Source organism: Canis lupus, chromosome 4 (genome assembly GCF_048164855.1).
Source record: "Canis lupus baileyi chromosome 4, mCanLup2.hap1, whole genome shotgun sequence".
NCBI classification, from domain to species: Eukaryota; Metazoa; Chordata; class Mammalia; order Carnivora; family Canidae; genus Canis; species Canis lupus.
In genome coordinates, this window is record NC_132841.1 from 81,702,889 (window position 1) to 81,716,824 (window position 13,936).

Genomic DNA, 13,936 nt, shown 5'->3' on the forward strand with positions numbered 1-13,936 from the left:
AGACTCAAATTTCTGAGAAACAAACCAACCCAAAAAGATAAAAGAAAAAAAAAAAAAAAGAAGAAGGAGATGGTGGCCAGTCCGAAGTCTGACTACCTTAACAGCACTAATTAATCGCATAGTTAAATCATGAATAAAATACTCGATCTATAGACTATCAGAAGGCACAGCACGTAAGATTGAGGAGCAAGACTGGCTCAGGGGCATTGCAGAAACCACCCGGAGGGTATGTCCCCGCTAGGGCAAGAAGTCAGAAAACTAAGCTACTCGGACAACCGAAGGAAAAAAGAAAAAAAAAAAAAAAAAAAAAGGAAGTTCACGGAAAGCAAAAAATAAATTAAAAAAAAAATCATGAACGTCCCAGTGACATCGCTGTGGCAAGGCATCATCAGCTCGGGGTGCAAGGCGACCTGGCCCTGGAGGGGGGGAGGGCTTGGGTTCAGCAGCCTGGGGCGGGGGGAGGGGGAGGTAGACGCTGCAGAAAGCTGGACCGTCAGAAGAGGTGCGCATCGGGCAGGAAGGGCCAGCAGCAGGCGGGCGCCGGGCTTGCGTTAGGGACCAGCTGGGCACCTGAGCCCGGGGCACCGAGCCTGCCACCTGGCCTGGGAGGCCTGGCCGCGGCGCGGGGCTGCGGGGCGACCCCTGGGCTGCAGGGCGCCCCCGCTGCTCCCCGCCCCCGCTGCTCCCCGGCCCCGCCCCCTGCGCCTCGGCCCCGCCCCCCCCGCGCTCCGGCCACGCCCCCCGCTGCCCCTGGCCCCGCCCCCTGCGCCCCGACCCCCTGGCCCCGCGGCTTCCACGGCCCCGCCCCCTGCGGCCCGGCCCCGCCCCCGCTGCTCGCCCCGCCCCGCCCCCTGCCCCTGCCCCTGCCCCTCCCCCGCCCCCCGCCCGCGCTCGCCGGGTCTCTAACCTCCCGGGCGAGCGCGGCCGCTCGGCTCCCGCCGCAGAACCTTTCTCTCCGCGGGAGGAAGGGCTCCTTCCCCTCCCCTCCCCTCCCCCTCCTCTCCTCTCCTCTCCTCTCCTCTCCTCTCCTCTCTCTCTTTTTTTTCCTCCCCTTAATCAGAAAGCACTGAATGAAAGCCAATCAGCGAGAGCTCGCCCCCGTTCTCCGCGGCTCCCTGCCGTCCAGAGTTGAAAGTGATGCTGAGCGAGAGCTGGAGTTAGATTGAAGTAGCCTCGGTGATAGGGAAATAACAGCCGAAAACAAACAAAAAAGGGGGACACGGTGACAATCTCTCCGGGGTGATTTTGGCTGCAGCCAACTTCCGTCATCCAGAAGCTGATAAAAAAGGTAGGAAGACTTCATGCTCTCCTCCTCCTCCTCCTCCTCCTCCTCCTCCTCCTCCTCCTCCTCCTCCTCCTCTTTTTTTTTTTTTTTTTTTTTTTTTCCCCCCAAGCCCCCTTAAGGCTTTCATTTTCTTTCCCTGGGGAGATGGGAGGGGAGGGAATGTTTGTTGTTAAGTTGCATTGAGCAATTATTTCCAAATAATTATCTTTAACACCTGAGATTAATAAGCATGAAACTCCGCACATCAGATTCTAGAAACCACCTCTTCGAATTTCTATAGGAGATAATGGAAAACTAGATCAATTATGTATTAGGCTCAACAGCGGGTCATGATAGGAGAGTTTGTGAATCCGTGCGCCCTGGACAAATGCTAAAAATATGTCGTGGAGGGCAGTCTGTCATGCTCCTACTTGTTCGTCTGTGTCTTAAAAATCAGTTGCGGAGATAACCTTGTTGCTGTGAACTCTAACATCATCTAACATTACTTTGCATTCCGTGTGAATGGATTCACTCTGCACTTGTTCACAGTCATAGTTCATTGTCCGTCCAATATAAAGAGAAATGACAAGCAGAAGACAGGTTCCTTGAAACTGTCAATGGTCACTAAGCATCTACATAAATAAAATAGATTGACATTCCTCCGAAATAGAAGAGGCATCGTCCCTGCGTTCACATTTCGTATCTGAGCCAGAAGTGAGGGGAGAGAGGAAGAAGGGAGACTAAATGCATGTAGTCAGCAGTTGCAGCATTTATTGTCTCTGCTGCAATAAAATCCATATTTTATGTGGTGTTAAATTAATGCAGCGCATTGCAAGTCTAAATGCATGCCCCCAACAAGTAACTACTGATAGCACCGTAAGTGTGGGCAAAAGCAGTAGTCCGAAAGTGTTTTTATGTCACCACAATAGAAACCTACCATCTCCTTATCATTAAAAAAAGGGGAGGGGGGTCTACAGGTGCAATCAAAGACAAACATCATTTTAAAACTGCCCTATCATCTTTTGCTTAAAAAAAAGAAAAAAAAAAAAAACAAGCACAGAAATCTCTTTCCTATAATATGGTTCTTCATTCCAGCAAAAGCTTCTCTTATCCAAAACTGCACATCCATTACTCTCAGCTCTTCGGAGATGCATGATTTCTCCTTTTCTCTTAAAGGATCTATATTAAAAATCTTCTGTCCCTCCGATGCTGACAACTGTTCTACTTCAATGCATATGTTAGTAGACTTTCTCCCTCCACACCATCCCCCTCCCTCTATCCTTCTTTAAAATGTAGCTACAAGAGCTTCTCTGTGGTGAATAACACTTGGCAAGAGTGTGCTCATTTTTTAGGTCTGGTATGGTGAGGATTTTTAATTAGTAGAACTTTCATGAAAACATTATGTCATTGACAAGAGCTCGAGGTTCAGTTTTAGTTAAAGTGAGGAAGAAGAAAGACAGAGGCTGTGTCATAGAGAAATAGGGAGATAAGTTGCATAGACCATCTACCTTGTCCCCATTCCCTGCGGTGTAGGGAAGGTGGCACGTATGTGTTCAGTGTGTAATGCATAAGGAAAGAGTAGTTTATGGGGTGTGTGTGTGGGGGTGGGAGTACACAAATATAAGCACAATATATCTGTGTCTTAGGGACCCATCAAATACAAATCCATTCTGACGATAAAAATATAAAGAAATGCTTCTTTCATTTGCCTTCACTTTTTTTCAGCTGCTATGAAAGTAGGAGTCAATGTCTGTTTTCATGAAATCAGATACTTTCTTGGTTTCGGATACTTGCTGCTTAACAAACTGACTTCCCCGGAGAATGCATATACCTTCCCTGACTCCAATCAAATAATAGAATTCCATACACTTATATGGCTTGGGTTGGGGTGGGGGGAGCCAGGGAAATAGGAAAGCAGCGTATAATGTGTGTGGCATCCACATACATATGCATGTATGTGAGGTGAGTGGCTAAATTCCTGGTACCTGTTCAGTGCTTCAGGTGATATTCCTAGATGTTGATAAACACTAGCTATTTGGTGATACCAGCACGAGACAGGTATGCAATTTAACATCACAGTGTCAGATTTTTACTACACTGAGATTTTCTTTAAAAAGGAAAAAAAAAAAAGAAAAGAGGGGTAGAAAATTGATTTTCTATCTGGGGTGATATACATTTCTGGCACGTTATTAAGAAAGTAGTGTAATCTAAAAGAGGTGTGATTTTATTTTTTTTTCTGGTTGAAAAGAGTATATTTGAAATGAAAAGGTTAATTCCAAAATATGTGAACCCTGTTTCGACTCTAGGATTTAAATCACGATCTTCACTTAATTTCCCATATCAACAAATAACTGAGACACAACACACATTATCTAAGGGATTTCTGGACATATGACTTATTTCCTATGTTTCTTAACCTACTTTGCAGCGAGTGTTAACACTGTGTCCTCCTGGAATATGTCATTTTTATACCAAATCATTCCGCTAGGCTGCAGCACAGCCTAATGTGCTCCAATGCTGCTGATTCAGCAGCAAAGTGAACCATATTTTTGTTAAGTGTTATTATCAGGAAGAGTGTTGCATAGTAAGCAATTAATACAAATCATGGGTATAAACCCAACTGTCTCTGGTCTAGCCCTTGGATTTTAAAAAAGTATTAGCCATAATATATTGTTATTTCTACTATGCAAAATGCATTCTAATGCTGTTGCCACATTAGAAGTGCTTGTAAAATAGTGAAATAAAGTGACAAAATATAAGCAGAGAAATAGAAACATATTTTATGCCAACCCTAAGTAGTTCCATGCAGGTATTTGACTTCCAAATTTCAAGGCTATGCTTGAAAACTCTACTTTTGATTAACCTGAAGGGTCTCAGAAAAGTCACTTTACTAACCATATTATATTTAGCAGTCTTGTTCTCAAATAGGCTGAAGTTAAAAACCAAGTGGCAGGAATGGTGCCCTCATTCTTGTTAGGCTTATACTGAGCAATGGTGAGACCGATGAAGCATTATGCTAAGTATATATGGTCCCTATTATGAATATTTTGAAAAAAAAAAAAAAAAGCAGAGCCCAAGGAATGTCATCATGAACACATATTTGAGGAATGAAAGCAAACATAGGAAAAATATATTTTCCCTTTCTTGCCACTTCATTCAGACCAGTGAGTTCACTGAGAAAATTGTATTTTGTCATAATTAAACTAATTCAGAATATGCAGGTAGAAAGAAATGTCCTAAAAATAAACATTTTAGATTCTGCCGCCTTTTTCTTTTTTTTTTTTTTTCCTAGCTAAAGCATTTGGATTATGTCCACAGAGCCCTAGTATAGCATTCCCTGCTTTTATCTCTAATAAGTTCAACACTCAAAATTACAGATTTTTTTCACGCAGAAGAACGAGAGAAAATTTCAATCAACAAGGAGTGCCTGTTTTCTAAGATAACAATATCAGCTCAGGGTCACCTCTCTTCTTCCTTTCTTGCTCTACAGCAGCCTCACTTCACTTGACATTTTAGTATGAGACTTGGAGCCCTTTCAAACACAGTTGTGTTGTCTTTCGCAAGGAGAGCTAAAACATGAGGCCATTTTTGCCTTTGCTGTATCTCCTTTGTCACTGCTCAGTTCAACTAACTCAAGAGGCAAACGTTGTAAGAAAGCATCCATCCCATTAAAGTTGTAGGTTGCTGGGAATGCATTATCCTTAATGTCATGCTAACATTGATCAGTTAAATAATCTGGCAGTTTCCTAAAAATTGTTTCAACATAACTTTCACTTAACTCTTTATTACCAGTGCAACTTCTTGCCCCCCAAAAAAAGTAACTTGATTTTTTTTTTTTTAAGGAATAAAGGGGCTTTGTTTTCACAAATATCTTTACAGTTTTATCCAGATTCTCTCTTTTGCAGTGTATGTGATGGTCTCTCCTCTCTATTATGAAGAGGCATTTGTTAAACATCACGACGCTGGTGGGGGATTTAAAGAAAGGGAAAACTGGAAATTGAATAAGAATGAATACAGTGAAATTTCCTTTTACCTCATTTTAAGAAATCAAATGTAGCATTCCTTGGAAATAATGACTGCCTCTGGGAGTTGAAATGCCTTCATATAACAATCCCTTGTAGTAGAGGGATGTCGTAGAGAGTTTGACAGTGACATTATAAAGCACTTTATCAAACCATGTGATCTCTATATGCTCCCACCTCCTTTTAGAAAGCGGCCTTGATTCTCCATACTCTACACGATGCACAAATAAATAAAGTTAAGTAACACTTTGATTTCAGGACAGAATTAGGCAATAGGCTATAAGGTGGAGCCTTGCTTCACAACAAGGAATTCAGCATTAAATGACATGTCTAAACACTTCAGAGCCCTGCTGATACTCAGAAATTTTGCAGTGCACATTCTCTCTCATCCTCCCTCCTCCCTTTGTTCCCCTCGCTGTCCCTCTCCCCCCTTCCCTCATCCCCTCCTTCATTTATGGCAATTACAAAGGTCCTTGGTTGAGCATTCCATGTGCCTTTTAAAAATACTACTCTAGGTGAAATAATATTTCTGTAAATCCTGTGAATCTTATAGCCAGTGTTCTATCATCTGCCACATTATACATTTGACTTATCACATTATTCTTTGCATCATAGCATAAAGTGTATGACAGTTCAGTTGGCTGGTTCACGTCCTTTAAAATGAAAGCAATTCTTTTAGATAGTGTAACACCTAGGCTTTTAAGGAATTGGAATTGGCACCAATGTAGTTTACTGCACTAGCAAGCAAAGTATGGGAAACGCTGCATTTATTAATGAAATGACTTCTCCAAAGTATCAGAATGTAGAATGCATAGACATGAGTTATTATCCTCAGTACATCGGTTTATTGATTGGGAATCTTTGTTGATTTACTGTAACAGAGGATATTGAAGTAGTTTGACAGTCCTGGTTTTAAAAATAAATTAAACATAAATTGCACTTTCCAGGAAGCAGCCTTTCATTAGACATGTTGATTCTTCTTTGTTGCATGATACAGATATTACCAGTTTCTGAGATAAGAATGCAAACTGACAAATCATGAGCAAATGTCCATCGTAGCCACTGTGAAGAACTATCATTGCTCCTTCTCATTTTCAGTGGAAAATTTGGGAAACATAAACTGTCACCATAATCAAGTTAAGCAGAATGTATGGGAAATTAATCAATAAACTGAATAAAGTAAATGTTTAACTTGGGTTACTCTGATAATTCTCTGCAATGTTCACGCAGGACTTATAAATACAAGAATCAAAGCTGAAAATTGGCATAATTATATGAATAGAGGAAAGGCAATCAATTTATTTGCCTAGGTTATTGAGTACTTTTTTTGCATAATGCTAATATAAATTTTAAAAATGACGGATTTTTCCTTTTGTATGTAACTCTACTCCCAATAAAATCAAGTTAAATCAACTCCACTTGAAAACCATGGCAACTTCTGGGATATCTAAAAGTAATAAATGTTTCCATAATTCTTGAATCAGACTTCAAATTTAGATGAAGCACATAATATTTCTAGATAATTTGACTTACAAGCATTGATTTTAAATAATAGTCTTTTATTTAGGTTGACTTGACAAAATTTGTACTATCTGAGGGGCTGATTTTGGTGTTTAACATGCACATCTTCTAAATGTAGACTCTTATTTTATTTAAAAACTTTGCTTTAAAGAAACTAAACTATTAAAAATTCGCTACCTCGAACTCATTGGTTTAATTCTATTGCTGATAAAATAAATGATATGAATTACATAAACTTTTATCTATACCAACAGCACAGTATTTATCTGCTTTAGCAATTACATAAAGCAAAGAAACCATTGGAGTAAAATGACATAGGTCGACTCCTTTAATCAAATAAGCAAAAACTGGGCACGCAGTGATTACTAATTAGCCTTGTCAAGTATAAAATTTTCTTCTTTTCTTTCTTTCTTTGTTTCTTTTGGGGCTTCTTCCCAAATCATGGTAAGTGCTCAGTCATCCTAAGCAGTCACAAGAGTGACTTTTTGATGGTTAGTCTCTGGAGAGTGAAAACCACCAAGATGCTTTCCACAGCTTTCAGTTACCCAGAGTCAACTGTCATCTGAGGGCAGAAGAACCTGCTTCTGACGTATCCTCACAAGGTCAATAGCAGCCTAATGCTATGTCGCAGTGTCCGCATCCTTCACTTCATTTCATCGCATCCCATAAGCATTTTATCACCTCACAGTATCCTAAGAAGAAGGTATGAGTACAGACATTTCGAGAGTGGGAGAGAGATCACATTCTTGCAGCTTTTATTATAGTCTGTTGTTATAATTGTCCTATTTTATTATTTAGTGTTAATCTCTTGAAGTGCCTATATAAATTGAACTCATCACAAATATGTATGTGTTGGGGAAAAAGCTTAGTGTTATTTCGGGTTTGGTACTGTCTGCAGTTTCAGGCATCCACTAGGGGTCTTAGATAAAGGGGGAGTGCTCCAAAAGCCTTTGCCTATAAGTAAAAACCTATGGAGAAAATCTTTATTTCCTGATCAATTCCTTCACCAAGTTTCAGCTATTCTTTTGGAGATGTGTTCAACATTGCATCCTAAACACAGGCATGCACCTAGAGGCACTCTTCCCTCTTTCTCCTCAACTTTTTCTTCCTGTGTATATGATATATATATATATATATATATATATATATATATATATATATATTCCTGCTGAAGTGAAGAAGTGAAAAGTGGAGATTTTCTATAGAATTTATCTGTGAAACAAAAGTGGATTTTTTTTTTTTAATGATACAGGAAATCTCTATCCACCTTTTTGGATGGATGAAAGTAAGAAAATGAGAATTCTCCACACTAAGAATCTCTTCTGTTCTAGCTATTATGTCTTTTTAAATATATGCCATATATGCCCAAATTTTCCACATTTATCACCTAGGTAATTCTACATTTTGAAAATTAATTTGTAAAACTTCACTATCTTGTGAATAGACACAAATATTCTTTTCAATACAAAAAAATAAATGCTGGAAATGAAGTGGGCCTCAAATCTAAGTTACAATAAATCATTTCTTCATTAAACTCTTTTTTCTTAAAATTGGATTAGTGTCCAACATCATATGACATCTTAACTATGTGGGGCGAAAACATGTTTTCTTTTTTAGGACAAAGCCATGTGATTGTTAGGTGTACAACTTCTACTGGGCATCCAGCCCAGTGGAGATGTGAAGTTAGAGAAATAACAACTATTATCTTGATTTCAGAGCAAAGACTATGCACTTCATCTTATAGGTAAGGTTTGGATCAAACCCATTTTGGGTTAGGCCAAGGTTAAAAAAAAAAAAAAAAAAAAAAGACAAGAGTGGATGAGAAGAGCCTTGTCCTTTGTAGCAGCAAACTAAGATGTTCCATATAAACCATTGTCCTTAAAAAGTTCTTATGGACATCATCAATTTTTCATAGTGGCATCAGGTTGAGATCTATGATGATGTAAAATTCACAATCATTAATTTAACTGTCTTGGGTTGTGGGCTATCATGTTCTTGGGATGTTATGTTTTTCATTTACTTTATACATTTAAATAATTTCTTGGAATCTAAACAATAAGAATTTTCCCTCAGCTTCTAATTGATTTTATTCATTTTGGAGGAAGTTTCTATGAGCCAATCCCTTAATACCACATTCAGAGAAATAAAGATGAATCAATCCAATGTAAATTTTGGTTTTAATGTAAGATACTCACAATAAATATGTTTGCAGTAAATCTTACGTGAATAATAGAAATATTAGGCAGTTATGTTTTAAATGTTTCAATTTTCATAGAATAGCGGTGAACTAGGTACCAGAATGTCATTTAGACAGCCACCTGTTTCTCCACCTAACACAAAATCTTCAGTTTTGATTTTCTATTTTTTTAAAGGACACAAGAAGCCTCTCAGTATCTTGTTTTAATTCATTCATTCTTTCATTGCCCCATTTGGCGTACATTCTTATGTGCCTACCATACACCAGACAGTGAAAAAGCATACATATATATAACCAAACCTCTGGAACAGTGAGGCATGAAATGGGCATTGACATGATTTATTATTATTCCCCAGTTTTGATAAGAAGGTCGAGTACTGCATACTTGTAAAATGAATGATATGGGGCTCTGATTCACCTCTTTTTTAACAATTGTATTCAAAACCGCATGGCATCTTCCAAGAAAATGTCATAATGCATTAGATTAGTTCCAGATACATTTTTGTGTACCCTCAGGTTCATTCAGTGGACTCCTGCAAGTGGATCCTGAATCAGTGCTTCAATTAGGGGCCACCATCTTAATTGGTTGTCTACATGTCACATTTATAGTAGCCAATTGTCCTCTTGCAGCAAGGATTCAAATTTGAGACTAATATGCCCATTCCAGACAAGAAGCCTAAACAAAATGTATGTTTCTGAAGACTAAGTAGATCCCCAAACTCTATTGCTAAAAATTGCTAACAGAAGCTCTCACATTCCTACAAGTAATTAAAATACTCACTGACATAGAAGCTGTTGAGTTTGAAACTTGGCCACTCTTTGAACAAGTTGATATGATAATGATACCCTTTTTTTATGAGGATACCTGATGAAGGTCGTATTTAATAGGAAGACTACATAGTAATAAGGCTATATGCCAGAAGCACTGAGATTGCCTTTCTTGGAATGGTAAGATTGGCAAGAATGCCTGTCCTAGAATTTCTTTGATGGATAAAAGCATGGACCATGGCACCAAGCTGTCTGGCTTCAAAACCTATGTCACTTACTCTATATTTAATATTTAATATTCCTGATAGTTTTTCATCTGTAGAATGAGATAATTGTCCTTACACAATAGTAGAATTTTTAATGAGTTTTTAAAATCATAAATGTAAAATACAATACCTGACAATAGGTGTTCTAGTGCTACATATTATTGTTACCTATTTTTTTGGTATTATTATTACTATATATAAATTCATGTGATCTATGCCTTTTTTGAAAAAAATATTTTATTTATTTATTTCTTTGAGAGAGATGAGGGGGAGATAGAGCACAATTTGAGAAGAGGAGGGGCAGAAGGACAGGGAGAAGCAGACACTCCCACTGAGCAGGGAGCCCAACTCAGAGCTCAATCCCAGGACCCTGGGATCATGACCTGAGCTGAAGGCAGACGCTTCTCTACCTGATTGAACCACCCAAGCTCCCCTGATCTATGCGTTTTAAAATTAATATTGAATGTACTTTATTTTAAAGCACTTAGGCTACCACTTTTTCAAAATTTTTGAAAATTTTAACTTCCATAATAATAATTTTGTGCTTGAGTTGAAATGAAAATCCTCGCTGTTTTAAGTCAGATTCTATCACTAATTCTACTGATAGCATCATAATTTCTTTATTCCAAATTTTTGTTTGTTTGTGAAATGGAAATTTAAATCATATAGTTTCCAAAGACACAGTGTACCTATTGTTATAATTAGAAAGGGCTCATGCGATCTACTATGGTAACTGGCAAGGGCTCAGTATATAACTGCTATGTTCATTCCCTAATGATTGTGAAAATGTCCGTTGCCTAAAGAGAGAATGTAGCCTGGAAACTTAAATTGCATTCTCAGAATCACATTTGGTAATTGCATGAACTAGGGAATTAATGGATATGAATTTTGAAAACGATGTAAAGGACCCAGAAAGGGGACAGAGGAGGGAGAAAGCATTAGAAAGATAGAGACTTACAGTTGTGAGTTCCATAAGCCACATAAACTCATTCAGGTGAAACATGAACCATTTCTGAATACACTGCAGTAATGGTTCTTTTCACAGATTCTCCTTCTTGAGGTCAGAGTAATGAGAATTAGAACAAGAATGATGAACAGAGGCAGTGCATTACAGAAATAATCCCATTAAAGTTTGGATACCCATAAATCTCAAGAATAATTCTGCAGTCTATATTACATGCTGAAAGGTCAGTGGACTACTGCTTTCTTAGACTAGTTTCCAGAAACTGTCTGATGAAGACTGATTCTGCTACAAAACGTGAAAATTTTAACAGATTTTATTTAGATAATTCTTTCTTTTCATCCTTCGCATTTAAGGTGATATGAAGATCATTTTAAAATCACTTCTCTTCTTCCTGCCTTGGGGCTCTATATGGTGATTTTAAAAGCATCTGAAATGAATTCCATGGGTGACAAAAACAAATCAGAACATTAGGGTCATAAAATATACATTTTCGTGAGTCCATAAATATCTTTCACTTCAAAATTTCGTTTTTAAAATCCAGAATTATATCACAGTTTTCATTTTCTTTTAGTTTTATTTATAACCTGGGACTAATTAATATACTTATTTTAGAAGTTCACATATTGAAAGAATATACTTAGTACCTTATTATCCATCCACATATGAAGGAGAGGTGAGTCATCATAGAGACTACAAAAACCTAACCAACAGATGTAATTTTTTGAACATAATAAAGATAATCTTCATTTTTTCTCATAGCTATATGTTTATATTTATTATATATATTTTTATTATTCATTTAATCAAATTCACTGTCTTATGCCCTCTTTATTAAATATTGCAATTATTTTATAACACTCATTTTTTCCCCCTCACTTCATTATAATATTTGGCCAAGTGATTTAATTTTATGGCTGATTGGGATGTCTAATTTAAAGTATGTTAATACTATATATTTTAGTTTACCAGATTTTCTCAAAGTATGTGCTTTTAGAATTAACCCTTCCAAAGATTAAAAATTAGACAAGCTTTCTCTTGAGTTTTAAAGTTCTTTATGCTAGAGAAAAAGTTCATTAAGTTGCAGTTATTTTCATTTTTTTGGTAATCAAGTGAGAATCAAATTGTGCAAAATTAGAAGAGAAATTAATTATAAAAACCTAAACAAAGGAGATGTTGGTGAATAATTAATTATGCAAGCTAAATAATCATTTCCCTTCAAAATCCTTCAAATTCTTCAAAGTTTTCAATCATTTGATATGTTGTCTTGAATAATTGCATTTTAAAAATGCTATAAATTACACCTCAAAACTTAATTAGAAGGTTGAAATGACTTTATATTTCTGAAGTATTGTCCCATTTATAGGGTAAATTATAGCTAGTATTTCTGGTAAAAAATCCATTCCCCTCTTAAGAAGTATAATAATATATTTAGGTCTTTGGAGCCACCTTGTGGCCATATCATAGTATATTAGAGAATGTTCTGGTTTCAGATTCTTTCCCAACTAAACCTTGCACTTGGAAGCATTGAAACTAATGTGAACTGAAGGGTTATATAATAGCATTGAACAGGGACCATTTTTAGATTAATTGCGTTTAATTTTTGCATGTCCATGTGAGGTTATAAAATACTGTTTTTCAAGAATCTAAGCAAAATATTTTAAACATCACTTTTGAAGCAAGATACCATTTTTAACCTAAAATATATTTTGTGGTGTAGTTGCAAGTCAACTCGAATTTCTCCTTAAATATTTAACTTTCTCAAGCAAAATTTCTTTCAACATCTTCTGGTGTGCAGCACGAAGAGAGCAGGGGCTGTGTTATGGTAGACGTTAAGTGTAAACACATAGCCTGCCTGAGAAGCACACAAATACTGTTGCTGGATGTGCTTTTCAGTTGAGCTCATTGGAAGTTTAGGAAGATAAATTTGTTTGCTCTCATTTTTCCATAAATACTAGAATAATTTGTACTGTGGGTGGCCTAACATAGCCTCCAAATAGCCACCTTTTTACGGTTTCTCTTTCTAATAACCTAATAAAACACTTGCATGAGAACAGGACCCATAATTACTAACCTTCATATTTACAAGGAAATACTTACACGTGAAAAACAAAACAACAGTTATTTTCCGAGACTGGAAATAAGCACTACTAGATTTTAAACTCTAGAGCAGTCATTGCTTATATGGTCTTACTCTTCATTGTTTATACACTACAGATAAAAATAAATAAATTTGATCAGGTAAGTTTTCTTCACACATTGCCTATAGGAAGCAAAAGATAAGAAAAACTTTTTTCCTGTTTTCCTTTGATTTATTTCTGTATCTAGAGCTATATCTATAGCTATCTCTGTCTATTTGTCTGTCTCTGTGGGCATATTTATGTTACCATCCTAAAGTAACACTGTTGTTGTTGTTGTTGTTGTTGTTGTTGTTGTTGTTGTTGTTCTTCTTCTTCTTCTTCTTCTTCTTCTTCTTCTTCTTCTTCTTCTTCTTCTTTCTTCTTCTTTCTTCTTCTTCTTTCTTCTTCATCACCATCACCATCACCATCACCATCACCATCATCACCTAAGATTTCAATTCCAATATTGGACCTAGGATAGCTTAGTCACAAGTACAGCCCACAATGTGAACAGCTCCAGGATCTCTTTGGGTCACTGGGATGCTTAACTTTAATTAAATGAATAGAGCTCAATGGGAATTGAAGACAAACTCATAAAATTACACACAAAGAAAATCTTATGAAGGTTATCTCTGTGTTACGTGTTAAAGCCATAAGGTGTCCATCTTTAAAAGGAAATAATTTTCTGTCTCTATTTTGAACACGCCTTTTAATGTAAAACAAGTGGTCAGAGCATGCATTTCTCATGCACAGCCCAATAGTCTGATTGAAAACAAAGATTACTCTGCTTCCCATTAAGCTATGTTCCCTCTGTCAA

The 13,936-nt window shown here is 37.3% G+C and overlaps 1 protein-coding gene across 2 annotated transcripts in view; it reads left to right on the forward strand.

Moving 5' to 3' along the window:
- Positions 1-859: 859 nt before the first annotated feature.
- Positions 860-13,936, forward strand: part of LOC140632723 (cadherin-10) — a 174,254-nt gene continuing 161,177 nt past the window's right edge. The window contains exon 1 of one of the 2 annotated variants that reach the window (XM_072825024.1): positions 860-1,288. The gene's annotated coding sequence lies outside the window, so the exon portion shown is untranslated. The remainder of the gene's footprint in view (positions 1,289-13,936) is intronic. The other variant, XM_072825023.1, reaches the window with a different exon arrangement.